The following is a 19,286-nucleotide window of genomic DNA, read 5'->3' on the forward strand; positions in this document are numbered from 1 at the left end:
ACTGTTCCAGCATCCTGAGGACTAGAAACACTTTGTAAATTAATTGAAGATTTACATGAAAATGGCCTAAAATGAGTCAGGTCAGATCAGACCCTCTTCATTTTTTGTTCCTTCCATCTCGTGAAAGCATCCCTTCAATCTCTGTTTCTTGTTTCCTTCTTCCTGCCACTGCCAATCCCTTCACTTGAGTGAACTCTTTAGATTGTTTACACTACTTGGCTGCAGCCCTTCACCTCTTTCTGAGACTGAGATGGGTAAGTGGACAACCCCACTTAACTCCTCCTTGTGCCTCTTGTCTGACAGGATCACAGTGCAGCAAAAAGCCCTAAGGGACTGTTTTGGAAGTGCAAGAGGTTGACAGCTGCTGGCACAAAGGAAAAAAGATCCCCCTTCCAATCACATGCCATGTCTGTATTTTGTTTTCCTTTAAGCTCCTGCCTACGGTGCTGAAGGCCACTCATTTTACATATGCCAAAAAGATATAAAGGCAAAACACAGAGCAGCATGTTTAGTGTAAGAAAATAAATTAGTGATATATCAAAGAGTTCTCTAGGGGAATTACAGTGACATTTTGTTACCAAGTATTTGAGGTATGGCATTATGACACTATTCACCAGGAAAGAGAAGTGTGTAGGGCTGAGGTGCAGGGGGAGGGGGGGTGTGGTAAAAGAGGACAATGTAAACACAAAACTCATTTTCAGTACCACCCACAGACAGAGTCCTGGTCTGGGCTCTCCATCACATTTGCTTTTCTCTGTGGCCAAAGAGAAAAAAGAGACAGACTTGCAGAATGACCTCAGCTGGAAGGAGCCCCAGAAGGTCACTCAGTTGCTCTCACCATGGCTCTCCATGCTGAGTTCTGACTGCCCCCATAGCTGGCAATCCTTTAACCTCCCATGCCTCTGCCACAGTGTTTGACCACTGTCACAGCAAGAACTTTTTTTAGTATTTTAAGGCTCCAAACAACCATGATCATTGAGACTTTTAAAAGGGCTTATGTTTGTTCATGTACTCTGAGTTAGATGCACAGGAGAAATACCAAGATACTCTCAAGAAGTCAAAACAACAAAAAAGATTTTACTGGCAACTTTAGAAAATCAGACAAATTTGGCAAGTTTAGTGCAACATTCAATAAACAGATAACACTTTTTAAAGCATTAACTTCGCTCATTCAACCTTTAAACTCAAATACAGTTCAATTTCAAGTTACTCAAAAGTCCAAGAAGAGGGAATTAGAAGAGAGAGCAAGAAAGAAAGAAAACTAGAGAAGATATAGAAAAAACCAAACATATCTACCAGCTCCTGGGTTCCAGCAGTGTACAGACACACATTCCAAGAGGCAGTACAGTCAAGACATCTGACTGCCTTGTGTTAGGCTTAAATACCCTTTGGCCTTCCTGGGCCCTTCCCCCAGGTGGGACTTCTGGTCATTTGGCCATTCAGGAGCTGAGCTGGGGGCTCCAGAGGTGGGGTGGAGCATTGCCTGTGCTGTGCCAGGGACTGTCAGCCACTGCCAGGCTGGGATACAGGCTCTAGGGTGGGGGTGTACAGAGCAGGGCACTGCCCCTTCCTCCACCACATGTAGCCCATAACATCCCAAGACATCAATCTTTCCAGTCTCTCACAAGTCCAGCTTGAAAAGAGCTGATCAGGAGCTTACTTTAAGTTCAGAAATTCTCAAGGTTAGTGGAGTGTTAAGCTGTTAATATTTCCCCATTGCCTTCAGTGGGATTGGAAGTTGGAGTTGTTCAGCAAACAAATTCCCCTGACCTTCCTACAGTCATGTTGTTTCCAAGAACTACTTTTTTTTTTTGTTGGTTTTTTTGTTTTGGGTTTGGTTTTTTTTTGGGTTTTTTTTTTGTTTTGTTGTTTTTTTTTTTTTTTTTGTTGGTGACCTGCTGACCTCTGCTTCAACAAAGTGGAGAAAGTGGGGGAGCAGACTACCTTCTTCAGGGAACAAGGGAACAAAGAATGTCTCTCTGCAGAGGCTCAGGTAGCTGAACATTAATATTTTTGCCTCTCCTTTGAAAAAAGAACTTCCTAGTTTCTTCTGATCGCCTCAAAATGAACATTTAAGAGAAGCAAGATGATTTCAACCTAAGAACAAAACCCGTAACTGTGCAGCCTGTTGCCACAGCAACCAGCCATTTGGTCCAGGTCAAGGGTTCAGTGGCTAATATACCAAAAGAAACAGCCATTAAATGTATGTTCTGGAACCTTTGCTTACACACGTAGCTAACAGAAAAATTGCTGTGTTTGCATCCCTGCTGCGGCTTTTTATTACCCTTATTTTGCTCACACACCAAAATCTGCAGCTGCTCAGGGAGAAAAGTAAATTAGGTGTTTTTCAGAACTGTTACAAACCAGGTAAGAGAAGAATAGAGAATTCTCATCTGAGAGCCCAGATGAATATATAAAAGTTTACTTCTTTCAAACCTTTACAAGAGGATAACAGCCACAATAATCTTTCAAGTACAAAAATGATGAAGTAGGAAACCCAAATCACAAACTGCTCTGCATTCCTTTCACACTTTTTCTTAAAATCAGTGAGTTAAAGCTTTAATAAAAAAGATTCCAGAGGCATTTTCAAGGCTTTTCAGGAACTTTGGTTCCTGTCATACTGAAAAAAAGTCATATTGTAAGTAATGCAACAGTATCCAAAAGCATTTTCTCCACCCTTTCTTAATTGGCTGTGTGAAAGCAAAGAGAGCTGATGAGACGTTTAGGAGATGTCTTTCATGCTCACATGCTGTTTCTAAGGAATGCCTCTCACATCACAGCAGCACCCACCCTGGCTGGGTTGCAGGCAGCCCTGCCAGGCTCACCACAGGTCCCCTCTGAACTGGGATAAGGGGGATGGTGGCTGCCACTGACTGCTAGAAGCTCTTCCCCACTGACAGCCAGCACAAGTGGCTCCTCTTACCAAGGGAGATGAGCCCTGCATGACACACAAAAAGAGCTGAGAAAAGCAAAGTTGAAGAGGATAATTGATTCTACACCAATATATCATCGTACCATTGCCCCCTCTGCTTCTGAGCTTTCTGTGCTTCTGCTTCATATTTCCTGCATTAGCAATTAACAAAAAACCAAAAAAAAAACCAAAAAACAAAAAGAAAACCAAAAAACCCCAAAACTGACCCAAATATTCTTGCAAAATTTCACAGCAAAACAGAATATTTAGCAGCAAAACAAACAATGGAGTAAGTCCAAAGAAATCCATCAACCAGCACCAGTGTTCCTCCCCAGTGCAATGACAAGTGGGACCCAACATCTCAAAACTGCAAACACTCACTGAGATAAGCCTGGGGGAAGTGAGGCTTACCTCTGTTTTGTGCAACATTACTAAGGCCATGCAAAGTAGTGCAGAAGCAAGCTAAAAGGCAGAACTTAGGAATTATCTCCCCTTCAAGAAAATTTCTCATGGCATGTCTAGACGTTACAGAATGAGTACAAGCACCTTCTCCCATGATATATAAAGAATTTCAGTAAGCCTCCCGCATATTCCCTGCAGTTTACAAACTCTTGTTCCCACAAATATGAATGAGTGACTCACATCAGAAATCAAAATATTTTATAGTTAATGTCACAGGTAATAGCATAACACTATGCAGCAGGCTTTCCTGAAGCAATCTCAGCCTGGTGTTTTAAAGTGTACATGTTCAAGTACCACATGCATCTTAAAAGTAGCAGAAACCTCACAGATAAGTATTTAATCTGAAAATACTGCTGCCAAGGACCACCAGGGACCACCAAAGAGACTCCAGGACAAAAGAACACGTATCCAAAGGGGAGGGAAAATATATGAATGATTTCTGGGAAATTATTATCATATGTATGTTTATTCTGGGAAAAAATCAATGAATATATATGTAAAATATTGTATATAAACAGGACCTCTTCTGTATTCAGCATGCCTGATTTTTGGAGGAGATATCCCCTCGTGCATCTGGCCAAATAAAGAATGGCAGCTTCATGATGCTACACTGGCATGAAGAAGTTTTTATTTTTACTGATTTTTGGTAACAGACTGAGGAAGCTTTCCAGAGCTCCCTTCAGATGAATTTATTGTTTAGACATCATACAAAATATTTTCTCTCTTACTGCAGCAGAGCCCTGAGATGAGGGTCACAGAACCTCCCTCAACAGAAGTTTACAGGGAAATACCAGACTGACCACAGCAGTCACAGTAAAATCATCAAGATGAAAATTTGAGATTTCTCTCAGCTCTAAATTTCTGATTTCAAATACCCAGAGACCTGGCAGATGCTGTATCTCAGGGTGCTGGTACATGCTACAACCTGTGGTACATGTACCTGCTGTACATGGTACACCACATCTTGCTCTCATTGTCTACCCTTAGCATGAAACATCTGCCCAGAGCATAGAAAGCAGAAGCTGAACAGAGTGGATTGTGTTAGTGTTGTTAATGTTTCCTTTCACCAAGGAAACACTCACAAATACTCAAATTAGCAGCTTATTCAAAAGCATAAATACCTTTTTTTCTGCAGGAAACCAGTTACACACTTTAACTTCTGTATATGCTGAAGTACCTTCTAGAAGGAGACACTCCAAAAGTTCCCAGTTGAAGATCTTAAATAAAAAGGCAAAAAAATTATTGTTTGAATTTAGTTAGCATGATGGATTATTTTTGCTCTGCTTTTACTGCAACCTAGAGAGAAAAGTAAAGTCTTCTTCAAGAAAAAGACAGCCAGAAAGGTAACCTCCAAGGCTCTTCACCCCTTCTCTTCAAACCATTAATAGTACATAAAATGAGAATCAGAAATTTTCTCAAAAATCTGCCAGGACCATTTACAGTCTCTGACATTTCAGAGGAAAACTGCAGCACCTGGAAATAACAGAGCAACCATGTAGATTTTCCTTGAGAGCTGTTTGCTACGGACTTAACTATCTACCCTTGCCAGCACCTCCTCATCTCTCCCACCCATGTCTCTGGCTATCACAACCCAGCCAAAGCCTTCTGACAGGCACACCAGCTCTGCTGAGTGAGTTAGAACTTCAAGGCACCAATGCTCACAGAGCTTGCCAGCAGAAAACAATCTCTCATACTAACTGGCACCACTGTACTTTGGAAACAGCCAGAGGGGAACTTTTCTTCCTGGCTTTTAAATGCCCCTTGAACAATACACCTGCATTGTTTTACATTTATATGCAGGTTCACCGATTAAATTATGGTTTTCCAGCTGACTGCCAAAGTTAAAGTTGATATAATTACATTGATATATGGACAGATGCTGTGTTAAGCTGCCAAACAAGCACCTTTACTCTATTCAGCAGATGGCTGATAATAAAGAACAGCAGTTGTAACAGATATGCTGTCTCCAGCATTAATACCTGAGCAGGATGAAAACCTTTATTTAAACACAGTTCTGCTAACCCCAGAGTATGCAGTGATACTGACACCCATCACATTGCTGCTTTCCAGAGCCTGCAGCTCCATATTTGAAGCAAAATCATCCCACACAAGTAATATAAAACCATGAGAAGTACTGAAAAAATCTGAAGATCTGGTTTTAATATGTGACATATTCCACACTATGGAGGATTGAAACAGAAGTTCTGTGATGTCTATGCATGCCTAAGAATGATCATTTTGTCCTGTTCTCTTGCTTGTAGTCATCCTTTATGATACAGATTTGGTTGCTAGTCTGAAGGGGAAAAACACTTTTAAAATAGCTTCTCTACATATCTCTGGGACCTATCTTCAGTCAGATTCATTTTGTTTGAAACTCAAATTACATTTCAATATACATACACTGCTAAGTTTGAAACTATCCAAGAAAGTACTGAGCCTGCTTAGGGGCACCTAAAAAATTAGAGACAGACATGAAGGACTCCAGTTTTTATTTTATAAAAATATCTCCTTAAAAAAATTAAACTGTTACTTATAATAAGTTTCCAGGAACTGCTCTGGACTGAACTGCAGAATGTCTTGTGAAACTTCTGGTGGGTAAATAAACAATTGCATATAACTGCAGCCTCATCACTGCTACTTTTTAAGCAAAAGACTGCTTTTATGTGGCTACTTAGCATATGCCTAAAGCAAAGAAAGCCACAAAATGTTCCCAAAATTTCTTTCAGGCTTTAATGTTCTGTAACAGTTTTTGAAAGTGAATTTGAAGAGAAGAGAATTTTAACAAGCAGCAAGTAATTATTTTGCAGTAAAGTCCATTCAAGAGAATGGAGTGTTTTGGAGCTATCAGTGATTCACAGATCCTAATTTTCCAGGTGACCAAACAACAGTATTGCTACACTACCGATCTGTGCCTGAGAAAATAACCCCAAATAAAGCTAAAAATGGTACCAACTCAAAAAAGGGAAAAAAAGCATGAAACATCCTTCACCACATTTTTGACTTAACATCTGCATAAACACTAAGACTATCATGAAGCTGAACTCTGCCAGGTCCCTGGGACTATGAACAATGTCCCCTAGCTTCCCTGTAGAGCAATGAAGCCCCAGAGTAGTCTCTGCACAGCTAAGTGTCTGAGACTCTGCTTAAACCTATGTCATGCAAAGGAACTGATGTTTAGTGCTTACTCTTACACTGTTTAAAATTGAGTGCTTTTCGTGTTTAAAAAAAAAAAAAGGTGAACTACTTATCCATACCTTCATTTCTGGGAAAACTGCTCAGAGCTAATCACAAGAGGTGTAGATGACAGGACAGCCCATGAGACATGCCCAAGAATCTCAGCCCATTCCCTTCCCTTGCTTACACTGCTCATTTTGTTTTCGCTGTGTCAGCCACTGAGAGAAGAGGCTTCTCCACCTCACTTGATAGATTTGCAAGTGCTTTGCAGATAAACTCTGATGTCAGAAGAGGCTTCCAACCTTTTGCTATAACACAACTGAAAGTGATGATGAACAAATACAGAAAAACGTTCTGAAATATTTTCACACTTACTACATCTGCCCCTGCATTTTCCTGCCAATTACTGCAGTCCTTTCTACAAGCTCTTTCTTCTTCAGAGGGCCTGAAGATCTGGGCTGGGCAGAAGCAGGAAAGCTGTATTTCCAGGCTGTATCCTTACATTCTCACAGAAGTTCACTGGTTGATCCAAGGCAAGCAAATCATACCCCCTTTCCCTATAGTCCCCAGTTCCAGAACAGTGGGAACCTCTGTCTTCTGTAAAGCACTCTCAGACCTACTGATAATAAGTGCAAAGTGAGAAGTAGGTATTAGTACAACCTCTCTTCTTCATGACAGGAAATCCCACACAGATCAGACATCTAAAATGAAGTTTGCACTGAAATATCTACATAAAACAATGCCCTACAACAAACAACAAAACTATAGGTTTCTTTTCCTTCTCTTGTTGTTAAATTAATCTGAAAACCAAATCCTAAAAGGAATTATATGCTTGCCTAGCTTTAATCACAAGTAATCCCATTGATCTCAATGAGAATACTCCTACAAGCCCATTGAGAAAGACCTCTTGCTGTTGACTGTAATATTAGTATGCACAAGAACAAAACACATCTCCAGCTACAAGTATGTTCTTTTAATATCCTTATGGACTCAAGCCAATAGATGATACCTATCTTCCGGTCCACTAAAGGTCACTGCATCCTAGATCTCTAACAGGCTGAGCTATTTTGAGAATTCCCCAAATGAAAAAAGCACTCCAACTACACACTGCAGTCACTACAATGACACTGCTTACCATGGCTGATAAAACCCTCTGCCTGCATTGCTAGCATGACAGCAATTCATATCACTGAAGGCCTGCCTCATACTCTCTTCAAAGAAAACAATATACACACAGAATTTAGCTAGTCAGACAAATGTACTTTTTTTAGCCGACTTTCTCATTCCCTAACCCAGAGAAAAAAGTGCCAACTCTTCTAAAATAGAGGGTAATGTAATTTTTTTTTTCATTAATAACTTGATTGAATGAGATAACTTAGGAAATAGATAAACTTTTGCGTAATCTTGTAATCTTAAAAATTATGTCCTATCACCTCTGTAATTTTATCAGTCTACCCCTCAGTAGGGCCTGCAAAATGCAATGGTTGCTCTCCATTCCCCTTACCTTTTGGAAATCTATCAATGTCATAAATTTCTTGAGAGCAGGGAAAACCAGAAGGTTTTGAATGAAGAGTAATGATTGCAGTTAATCCCTCCTAACTTTAGAGCTCAGTATTTTTCATCCTAATGGGCAACACAACACTTAAGAATCACAAAGGCCAGCCTCTCTCTCTTGAAGAGTTAGTCTGCAATTCGATGTGCTTTAACAGTGAAGTAGTTGCAAAGTGCTACTCATCTGTTAAATTTGTCCTGAGAAAGCAAACACTTTTTCCGAGGTTATCAGCCACTAGAGGGGGTATTTAGTATCTTACCGAAAACCTGATAAAAAGGTAAAAAAAAACCAAAAAAAAATTAAGGTTACAGAAAACCTCTAAAAGCATATTTCCCACAGCACTGCAACTGCACATTAGGATCCATGCAAAGTGTTTTAGGAAGAACAACGCTTTACTTGTGTATAACTATGCAAAAGCTAACCCCACATCTCCCAATTCCTAGGTTTATCCACATCAAACCTGCGATTCCTGCAAGAAGAGATGTAGCTTTGTATGCCACGAAGATGGCTAAAATATCATTAGTTTTGCTTTGTACAGTCGGTCAGCTCAGAGCATGCCAAAACCTGAACCTTCAAGCGTGACAAGGTAGAACCTGACATGCTCAGGGTTAATAAACAAGCAAAAGAACAACCTACAAATTGGGTCCTATTTACAATTGTCTGCCTCTTTACAGATTCACCATCACCAGATTTATTGTTTTATAAAGTCTCCAAAAGGACTCCAAAAAACTGTCATCAAATTGGTTCAACTTCAAGCAAAATAGAAGATTCTATTTGGCTAAAGCCACTCTAAAGCTACCTATATTTAAAACATGTCTAAATAAAGATGAACATATATTTCAGTTCCTGAACTTGAATGCACAATTAATACAAAACTCATAAAAAATTGTAAACTGATTTGATGATTGAGTTCACACAGTGCCACTAGCTGAAGAAGGGTACAGGATGGATTGTGCCAGGATATAAATGGCATCATAGTTTCTACATAGTTTGTTAAATCTCATCAGTTCAGGACCAGTGAAGCTGCTGGCAACTTCAAAGACCCTCTCCAAAAATCTGTGTAAAAACAACTATAATTGGGTGATAGACTTAAACACCACCCCTGCCTTCTTTATTTCCTTACAGTCTGCCTTCAAAGATGTGAGCTAGAAGGTTTCATGAAGCTGTCTGTTCAGAAGAGTATTTTAAATACACAACTTACTCAGAACCAACAAGGCCATGTAATTGGGATAAGAGAACCCAGTATCACTCTTCTTTCCTCTGTCAAATCAATGTGGACAATTACTTTATAACAACTGTGGCTGTTATAAAATGGATAACCTCCTATCACAGGCAGGATCTGCACAAGCACCTAATTTTGAAATAGCTAAAACAGGTCTTGCAAAGGTTCAGGAGCAGACAACACTCTGGGCGCCAGAAGAGGGAAATATACCTTTTAAAAGAGGCAGAGAAATAACTAGATCATGGAAGTAAAAGATTTCCAAGAATGAATGCTTCCATTTGAAACATAATGCAAACATTTCCCTCTTTTGCCCTGATTTTACTAGACTGTACCCATATCTCGTTTTTTCTGCAATATTCTGGTGAAATTATTTAACAGCTACTCTCATAAGAGAAGAGCTTTGTCCCCACCTCAAGTTCATGTCCTTAACTGCATGATTCCTTTAAACACCCAAAAAGACCACTGAGTTCTGAAAAGAAGAGAGTTGCTTTACGGAACTAGCACCTTCCTGTGCTGCCAATAGTAACATAAATGCAATTCTAAAATGTCACAGCAACCCTGCTCATTACTTTATTCAGCCTTGCTCCTTTTTAAAATGTCTGTCTAAATCCCTTCTTCCCTTCTTACCTTCTGCTAATTAAACTCAAGAAAGCATCTTGGGATTCCGGAAAGAAAACTGTGAGCTTAATATTTATTATTTAAGCCATTTCAGGCATAACTGTGGCCCCTCCACAAAACCAGTTTTAAACACAAAATTTCTTTATTTATCATTAGAAATGGAAAACCAAGGCACCTTACATTAATATGATAAACACAAACAGCACAGGTGGACATCTGTAAGCTGTCACTCTTTTATATATGCCCATCTTAGACATTGGATAATAAATCTCTGTTCTTCCCTCCCATGGTCAGACTTGAGTACATAAAGGCAGAAGCAGAACCTCAGCAGCCGAGAAAATGTGAATGACAACTATCTGCAATAATCTATCCCACTGGTTTTGTTTAGGATCAAACTGAGTTAGACAAAGAACGTAAAAGTGTGGCCAAATAACAGCTTGAGTCAAACTTAGAGATCACAAGCCATTTGACTACACTTGCTATAAGGCTGGATGGCTTTTCGTCCTGATGGATTTGTTCTGCAGTCTGGAATAGGAAAGTTTATTCCAGATAGGCATATAAGCAAAATTAAGATCATGTAGGAGCTGGATAATAAAAATAATCATGAGCACACAGTAAAGGAATGTACTTCGCACTTCTTTTTCTTAGAACACCAGAATGGTTTGGGTTGAAAGGAACCTTTAAAGATCATCTAGTCCAACCCCCCGATAGGAGTGTGATGTTTCCCTTTTTCCAGTCACTGGGGCCTTCACCTGATTGCCATGACTTTCCAAATATGATGGAGAGTGACTTGGCAACTTCATCAGTTCTTCCTGCTCATAATGATTCTCTTGATAAAAAAGGCCATCTGTCAGTATGGCCATATGAGATCCCATGGGCAAAAGTTGGCATCCTATTTAGTAGTCATTTAACCAAAAGAAACTTGAACTCTGGAGTTATCCACACCTTCACACTTCCTTAGGAGTTGATAACTTAAGAGCACCTAAGATAGGAGGTCTTTCCTTCCTGTGCTTTAAGAGAGGAAAATTTTGTTCCTGATATTACAGGCCATCTGATGGTAGGAAGGTCCAGCTATCCCAAGCAACAGGGATGGGTAACATGCAGCAGACCAGCAGTTGTTTCTCAAAGGTGCTCTCTCTGCCTGAGTACATGAACACAAAAAAAAAAAAAGGAAAAAAGGTGCCTCATCCATCTCCCTGGCGCAGAATTCAGCCTTCTTCAAAGATACCAGGGAATTAAGGCTGTGTCCTTGAAAGCAGTATCCTCTATGATGAAGCCTTATCAGAAAAACTGGGCTCAGAGCAGCCAGAGAATTACATGGCCACATCCTCCTCTTGCAGGGCAAGAGGAGAAAGGAAGCTCTTATCTACACTAAAACAAAGGACCAGACACTTTAAGCCCTCTTTATTTTATCATATAATACAGCTATTTTTATGGTTCTTTTCCTATATCTTCATTATATCTCTATTGTGAATATTACTAGGTCAGGCTGTCACCAGGATCTATTCAAGAAGGACTGGGTTGGAAACACATCACAGAAGACTATTATTTTTGAGCAGTATGTAGAGTCAGGCAAATGACCTATTTATTTTGAAAATATTTATTCAAAAGTCCTCAGCCTTAAGGTCTCATTTCAGATGCCAGGCATATAAGAATAGGCAGTACATCTTAATTTGTAAATATTGGGCTAAATGTATGGATAGCTATTTCACTTCTCTAAGCAAGTAGGTAAATGTAAAATAGACTTAAAAAAAAATCCAAATGAAAACCACATTTCCTAGGGCAAACATAACTGCTGGGATTGGTTATCCTGACTTCTGGATGACAAACCTGAGACATCTCAGATGCCTCGGGACTGTTTTTAACAGATACTGCACTCCAGGACTGCAAATCTAAGTAGTCTATACTTACCAAAACCAGGCCTACCTCTGTCTTACTGAACAAGAATGAAAGCAGACTAAGCCCATGATGCCCTCCAATGCCAGAAGTGTACCATTCTGGTTTATGCCTCATCACTTAACAGTGAATTATCAACAGTACAGAATTCCTCCTTACCCATGTTTCAATCTGAGCATCTGAGTTCTTCACAGATTTTTGCCACTAAAGAATCAAAGCTTTGGAGGAAGACAAAAACCAGGAATTAATCTGCCATCTCCAATCAAATGTTATGAATCTGATTTAATGGCAAAAACAAAACGAAAACAAATAAACAAACCACACCCCTCCAACCTCAATCCTCTGCACATATTTGCATCTTCTGTCACCAAGACCAAACACTAAGCACAGAAAGATCTCTACCAACATGCTGATCCCACCTCTAGCTGCAGACAATTGTGCTGAGAAAAATCACGTAATTAAAGACAAGTACGAGCAAGCTACTTTGTGTTCATCACCAAATAACAGACTAACCAGTCTGCTGCTAATCCGTGTCAGAGCCTGCAAAAGACAGTGAATACCGACTAAGGGCTGCTTTCCCTAGCAACAGAAAGGGTCACAAAGCTGTATCGCTTCCAGCACAGCAAAGAATCACCCATGACGTTTTCACTAGAATGACCGTGGTCTCACCTTACCCCTCACATCCTGTACTACTACGTCCTTTCTGTTATTTGGGGATTATTCAATAATCCATGTTCTTTCTGATGGCTTTTCTCTCTTCTCATTCACAGAGCAGAGGTAATGACTAGATGATAAAGATGACTTTGTACATACGCATTTCACTGAGAGGGAAAGTTAATAAACACAGTAACATTACTTGAGCCATGAGAACCTCTCATTTTATTAGCCAGTGTTGTGCAGCCTTTAAATTAGTATTTAGGTTAGTTACTACAACATGACCATTAGCTGCCACAAAGAGACTCCTTTTAACTGGTTAATAAAGCCATGATAAGGAAAAAAAAATTTTAAAAATGTAGAAATCTATTTTATGCTAATTGTTGCACTCATGTTGTTAAAGTGGTGGGTTGTACTCATCTGGAGGAACAGGATTAGCAAATGCATTTCATTATCTTTCCCAGTCAGGTGGGTTTTCTGCAATGTTTTCTAATTAGCACGTTTTCTTATTGTAACTCAAACAGTGCTAATAAGAAAACATTGCAGAAAACCCAGTCAGGTGGGTTTTCTGCAATGTTTTCTTATTAGCACTGTTTGAGTTGCAAACATTAGTCTAAGAAACATTTAAGTTCAGTTAGACAAGAAGCCAAAGCTCTTTTTGCTTAGAGAGTGGAGAGGAAACAAGTCAAATGTAAATTTATTTTTTTATTATAGTTGCACTTATTTTATAAGGTTTTAAGATCTAAGTCCCACACTTTGGCTTTGCAGGCATGAGAACATTTGCCAAGGTTCAAGGCCAGCTCCAGAGGTGTGAGACAGCTCCTCACCAACCTTTGTTCTGCTAAGTTACAACAGGGCATGGATTATCCAGAGTGGGGTTTTGTTGATTTTGGGTGTTGTGGTTTTTTTTGTTTGTTTGTTTGGTTTTTTTTTAACTACAGGATTAAACTGCAAGAGTGCCTTGGCTCTCAGACTGGTTTTCTTTCCTAAGGCCCAATGCTTCCCCATTCAGTGAAGAAACCTTTTTAATGCCTCGCTTAATAAGGTGCACTATGAGCACAATGTATGTTATTTTGACACATTGAGCTCTACCTGCAAGTTTCAAAAAATCTATGGTTGCCTGAAAATTCGAGGTGAAAGTTATCCACAATCCTGTATACTCTGATGTTGCTGTACCGCTGTGTAAAACACAGGAACTCCTTCCTCAGGGCATTATTGTCCTACTACTACATCCATCCAAACTCTCTTAGTTCCTCCACTTCCTCCCAACCTTGTTTAGTTTTATCTCCTGTTGCCTGACTCTGCTTACCTAGCCAAGGATGGCAGTGCAGAGACAGCTTCAGTGGACCGCAGTAGTGGTAATGGCAAACACCCTCTGAAGCTTCCTACAACTAATCTGCACAACACAGAGTACCATATTCCCTCTACAAGATGGATCAAACTCAGGGGACTCAGAGTCATCACTGAAAAGCAAAAATGCCAATGTGTGTTCTAGTCCTGCATCTTACTGAAGTCCTGACACCATGGTGTAAGATGGAAAATTATTCCCATTTAAATTTGAAAATGGACCATTAATTTATTCATTTAGCTTCACTTGTTTTGACAATGCCAGTTAATTTTTAGTCCAGAGAGCAAAGTGGTCCTATTCTTCTGCTGAGCTTGGTTTTCAGAGTCTGTGGATACAGCAGATATTCTTCATGACAAAAGGAAAAAAACAAACAAGTCTGCCCTTTGACATTTAAAATGAAGTAGCTTAGACCTTAATGCGGTGGTCTTTTTGGCCCACTGGGTTTGGGGGGGTGAGGAGTGGGTGTTGAAACACTCAGCACAACTGGGAAAATAATGAGGGCACTAAGAAGTTGAAAATGACAAAGGTTGAGTCTCCTTTTTAGCTCTACAGAATAAGCACTGCCAGTCCTTTAAGAATAACACAAACCATACTTCATTGAATTAAACTCCAGCTCTTCACAAACAGTAACTCAGTTCACTCTTTGAAGAAACTGAGAGATTTCTATCAGTAAAAAAATTTCTTGACCATTAGATGTAAACCCAGGAAGAGGAGTCCAGAAAAATCAGCACTCCCAAATAAGGGAAGTGTCTTGATCCAATAGTAAGAAATTATAAAGTATTTTACTATCAATTATTATTATATTAATAATATTTAGCTATAATTTAATTATTAATAATTACTCTCTAAGTGGTATGCACTGCTTGTGACAGTTTTTAGTAAGACTAACTAAGGCTTTCTTATATATTCTGAAAATAATTTAAAATATTAACCCATTGGTCTTATAATATCAAGATTAAACTACAAATTGGATTTACATTATTGAAACATATTTGTCTTCATTTTCTCATTTATCAACAAAAATGACAGAAAGATGTTCAAACACTATGTTATTGATTTTTGGCACAATGTCATTCTGTGTTCACATCTGTAACCATAGATCCAACAGCTGAAAGACTATCTTTATTCCACAAAAATTAATTTGGCAAATCAATGCAAGGAATTGGAAAAAATTGGTTTCACACAAAATCAGTTCATTAAACTGTTGCCCTAATTAACATTGTTTGTTTGGGGTTTTTTAACAAGCTTCAACACAAAAGTTCAGCAGAATGACAGGAGTTATATAAAGGCTGAACTTGTCTTTTCACTGTGTGTAGACTGAGCCCTTCATGCACCTTTTTTCTATTTTTTACTAGAGATAAATGATAGCTGTAACTAGAACATAATTAAGTGTCAATGTGTTTTATGCACGGATTCTATACCACATCTGAGAACACAAGAACCACCGTTCTCCCACCAAAAGCTGTCTGAAATATGGCCCCACCACGGCCCTTTACAAAAGGAAAATATACTCGTTCTCACTTTACACATGGGTAAACTGAGGTACAGCCTGCTTGATGGTCCGGTGTTTCAGAAGGGAGCATCAAATAGCTACAGTAAACGTGGATTTTCACAATATTGGAAGGAAGCTCAGCACTTCTAAAAACAAGTTCAGTTTGTAGGAAAGGTTTTGCATGACCTTTCACACTCTCACTATGCAGTGCCCTGGCCACTCGAAGATGCTACTTGGCTACTTCCACATCATCTACATGCTTCACTGCCACCTGGATATTATTCCAAACCAAGGGCTTTTCCCTTTTTTCCTTTCTCACTGCTTCCCCCTCCCCAGGTAGTGGCCCGTCCCCTTTGGTCTGGAGGGTGTCTCTGGAGCAGCTAGGACAACGTGACTTGCAGGACTCCCCCAATCCTCCACAATCGAGGGGGAAACGCCGCTGACGAGCAATCCCGGGGAGGCGAGGAACAGAAAACGAAAGGCCTGCTTCCAAATCCTAATTACAGCTGGCAGAGATTAAGTAATAGCCACTAACCTCTCCAGCTCACAGAGGAGAAACGTGGTCCCGTTTAATGCTCTTCAGCTTCCTGCAGCTCCTTCTTACACAACGCTCCGCAGCCCCGGCATATCAGCGCCCGCACGCCCCGTCCCTGCCGCGGCGGCAACACCCCCTCGGCCGGCAATCCAATAAGGATTGCAGGGGCGGGCTGAAGGCAGAGGCAGCTGGGGCAGGCGCTCAGGCTGGGCGCTTCCTCTCAGGAAACACCCAGAAAGCTGCAGGGGGCTAGCAAGCGGCTAGCATCTCCATGGGGACCACGGCAAGACCCCCACCGGTTAAGCGCAGCGGTCCCTGTGATGCTGGGTTTCCAAACTGATTAACTACATATCAATAAACCCTGTTTGTACACTTAATATGCCTCAGTAGCTGCAGCTGTTGAGAAAGAATAGAAAAAAAGGGACTTAGAATCATATATGTATTGAAGTCAGTCGCAATGGAATACTGAAGTAACAGACCACAAGGGTGCTTGGCAGAATGCCCAAGATAGGGCCAGAAGGAGGAATAAACAGGGGCAACTCATCAGTCTAAAGTGCCAACTGGGTGAAAGGTGATTTTGGCAGGGGGAGAATGAAAACACTGACTCACAGGCCACAAAGTCTAGAAACCCACTGACTCAAGAGGAGGAGACTGAACATGTGAGTAATTAACATAAGTGAGAGAATCACTTAACCACTAAAATTACAGAATATTCAGAACTGGGAGGGACCCACAAAGATCAAGAGATCGAATTCTGAAGTGAGTGACCCATATGGGGATTGAGCCTACAACCTTGGTGTTATCGGCACCATGCTCTGACCAAACTGAGCTAAGAAGATATAATACTAATTAATGAGAAAACTATGCAACTTCTAGCCAATGAATACTGATACTTTTGTTTGCTAAAACGTATAAATAATGTAAAGTTTTGGTGATTAGGGAGCTAGTGTTTTGTGGGTTACCACTAGCTCCTTACTTTGCACAAACTAGAATAAAGAAATAGAGATTCCTCTCCTCTGTGTGTGAATTGGCATTGCACACCAGGTAAGGAGTCCATGTTAGGGGCAACAACCCCAGACTCTCCTAGAGCCCACTCCTGCAGTGGTTTGCAGACACTGGTACATCAGCAGTGCTTGTGTCTGCCCAGCTGCAGCCATAGGGTTTATGTTGCAGGACGAATCTGTGCTCAGGAAATTGGGAATTTCAAGAGTGCCAAGTGGGAAAGAAATCACTCTGTGCCTGGCTTTGCCCAAGCAGGAGGCATGCAGAGAGTAGCTGCTAGGACAGCCCAGGCCAGGTGTTCAACAAGTTCTTACTCAAGACTATTTGCCTCCTTTTCTACTGGGATTGCTTCCTGGCAGACAACATACTATGCATAAGCACTAGCTTTTCCTAGGAAAGACACCTTTTACCAAGATCTTACTCCTAGCCTCTTTACTTGCCATTTCTTATCTACATGCAACAGGACTTTCAGCTGCTCCTTTTGGGGCTTGGAAGATAAAAGCCAGTGAGGGTACAGATATTTCCCCCCAAGCCAGTAGTTCCTGCAATGAACAATGTATGACATGAGGCTGGTCTGAATTCCACAGATCTTTCTACACCATGACAATGGTGGGCATTCATATAGTAGAACCTAAAACTGTGTTACATTGAGACTACAGGTACAAAGGATAAAATTTTGTACCCTGTCATCTCAAACATACAGAAACATACAGTAGAAATAAAATACCTCTGGAGAACCTTTTTTTTTTTTTTTTTTTGCACACAAATGTGCTCAAGTCAACTTGTTTCTGGTAAATCTTACCAGAAACAAGTAGTGTGCTGTGTAAAGTAGTAACACCAAAAGAAGCCCATCTTCTTCCTATAGAAATTAAAAATCCAGTGCATCCCTGGATTCTTTAAAGTCATTATTCTAAAATTCTGCAGGTTGGGATGTTGAGTGACACACCCTTCTTTCCATATTTTCTCATTTCTGACCTGTGAACATCTCATCAGAAACATTACAGGAACTCAGCCTCCTCCCAGCTACATTTTGTTTGCCCGAGTGACATTTTCTGAGCCAGTTATGAAGTTTTAACTATTGCAAAACTTATGTGGTCCAACATAACTTCAACTCCACAGAGGGTTTGTGATGCCATTACTGTGCTGGTTGTTTCGAATAACTCTTTCCATCCCCTCTAGTAAGTGCTAAAGCACATATTATGCCTTAGCAGCTTTAATTACAGTTGTTGCACAACTGAAATAAGGAAGAGCTCCAAAACGTAACTGACAAATCATACACAAAACTAATGAGCAGGAAGTTTAAAGTCTGAAGGTCTTCAACATACATGTGGAATTACATAAAAGAGGAATGGCAGCCCAGGAGAGACAATATTTAAGCATATACATAATGAGTTTAACATATGGGACAGTTAATGACTAGCACGTGACTGTATGCTTAGCACAAAGTAATGAATCCATTAGCACGTGATAGGAAACCTTAACGCATAGCAGAACATGCAAAAGAATGCATATGGGAGTGATTAGAGGCAGATGTAACTCAGAGCCCTTGGATTCAGGAACCATGCTCCTATTTGTACAGCCATGTGATCTAGAGGATGTGGGACCTGTTCACTCTCATAATTAATCTTGTCAATTAAAAAAAAAAAAAGGAGAAAAAACAAAACCCCACCTTCTTTCCAAATGAATCAGATCCCAAAACTAATGGAAGTGGCACAGTACACAGCCAAACAGGATGGCACAACCACCTCTTTCTATGACACCTGTAGTTACCTTAAACCAGTCCTGTCCCGACCTGCTGTTTGATCCCTAAATTACAGCCTCAAGCTCCCTTTGCCATAGGATTGTTTATTTATTCAGGCAGCTAGATAAAAACCCCAACATTTAAATGAGCTCCAGATCTGGACAAGATGGGGGGCAGAGAGCTCCTGCAGTGGTGGAATTTGGGCTCTGCCACTGGTGCTGACAGCTGAGCCACTGGCAACATGACCATGTTACCCTACTGCAGAAACCTTTTAGAGTCAAGCTGGGGCAGGGGAGGGTGATCGGCGGCTCTCCCAGTTCCTGAGCACAAGATGAGAAAAGAGAAATGGTGTTACCCACAACCCCTTGAAATGGCGTTTCATAACAGAGAAGAGAGAGGGGCAAAGGAACAATTTTGACTTCGATCTAGGCAGCACCAAGAGTGGACCATTCAAATCCAGGTATGCAACATGGAAAATGCCTCAGGGTTTCCTGTGGGAGAAAAGGCTCCAAAGAAAACACAACACAAACCCCAAACCATAACTTTAGTGTTTAAATTTTCTGTGATTTACAGCTGAGAGAAGCTGCTGTGCAGTGCTGATGGCCTCTTCTGGCACACTCCTCATCTTTGCTCATCTCTGGGGCCTGTGAAGCCAGGCGAAGGCTTCTTTCTGCTCCTG

General features: G+C 40.5%; 1 protein-coding gene across 3 annotated transcripts in view; it reads right to left on the reverse strand.

The window, feature by feature from the left end:
* BLVRA (biliverdin reductase A) overlaps window positions 1-15,973 on the reverse strand; it is a 29,475-nt gene extending 13,502 nt beyond the window's left edge. The window contains exons 1-2 of one of the 3 annotated variants that reach the window (XM_036406255.2): window positions 15,865-15,973; window positions 4,495-4,590 (exon numbers count right to left, since the gene is read on the reverse strand). The gene's annotated coding sequence lies outside the window, so the exon portion shown is untranslated. Of the gene's footprint in view, window positions 1-1,296; window positions 1,321-4,494; window positions 4,591-15,864 lie in introns of those variants that run through there. The other 2 variants (XM_036406256.2, XM_036406257.2) reach the window with 2 other exon arrangements.
* Between the last annotated feature and the right edge of the window lie 3,313 nt (window positions 15,974-19,286).

Source organism: Molothrus ater, chromosome 1 (assembly GCF_012460135.2).
Source record: "Molothrus ater isolate BHLD 08-10-18 breed brown headed cowbird chromosome 1, BPBGC_Mater_1.1, whole genome shotgun sequence".
In the NCBI taxonomy this organism is placed as follows: domain Eukaryota; kingdom Metazoa; phylum Chordata; class Aves; order Passeriformes; family Icteridae; genus Molothrus; species Molothrus ater.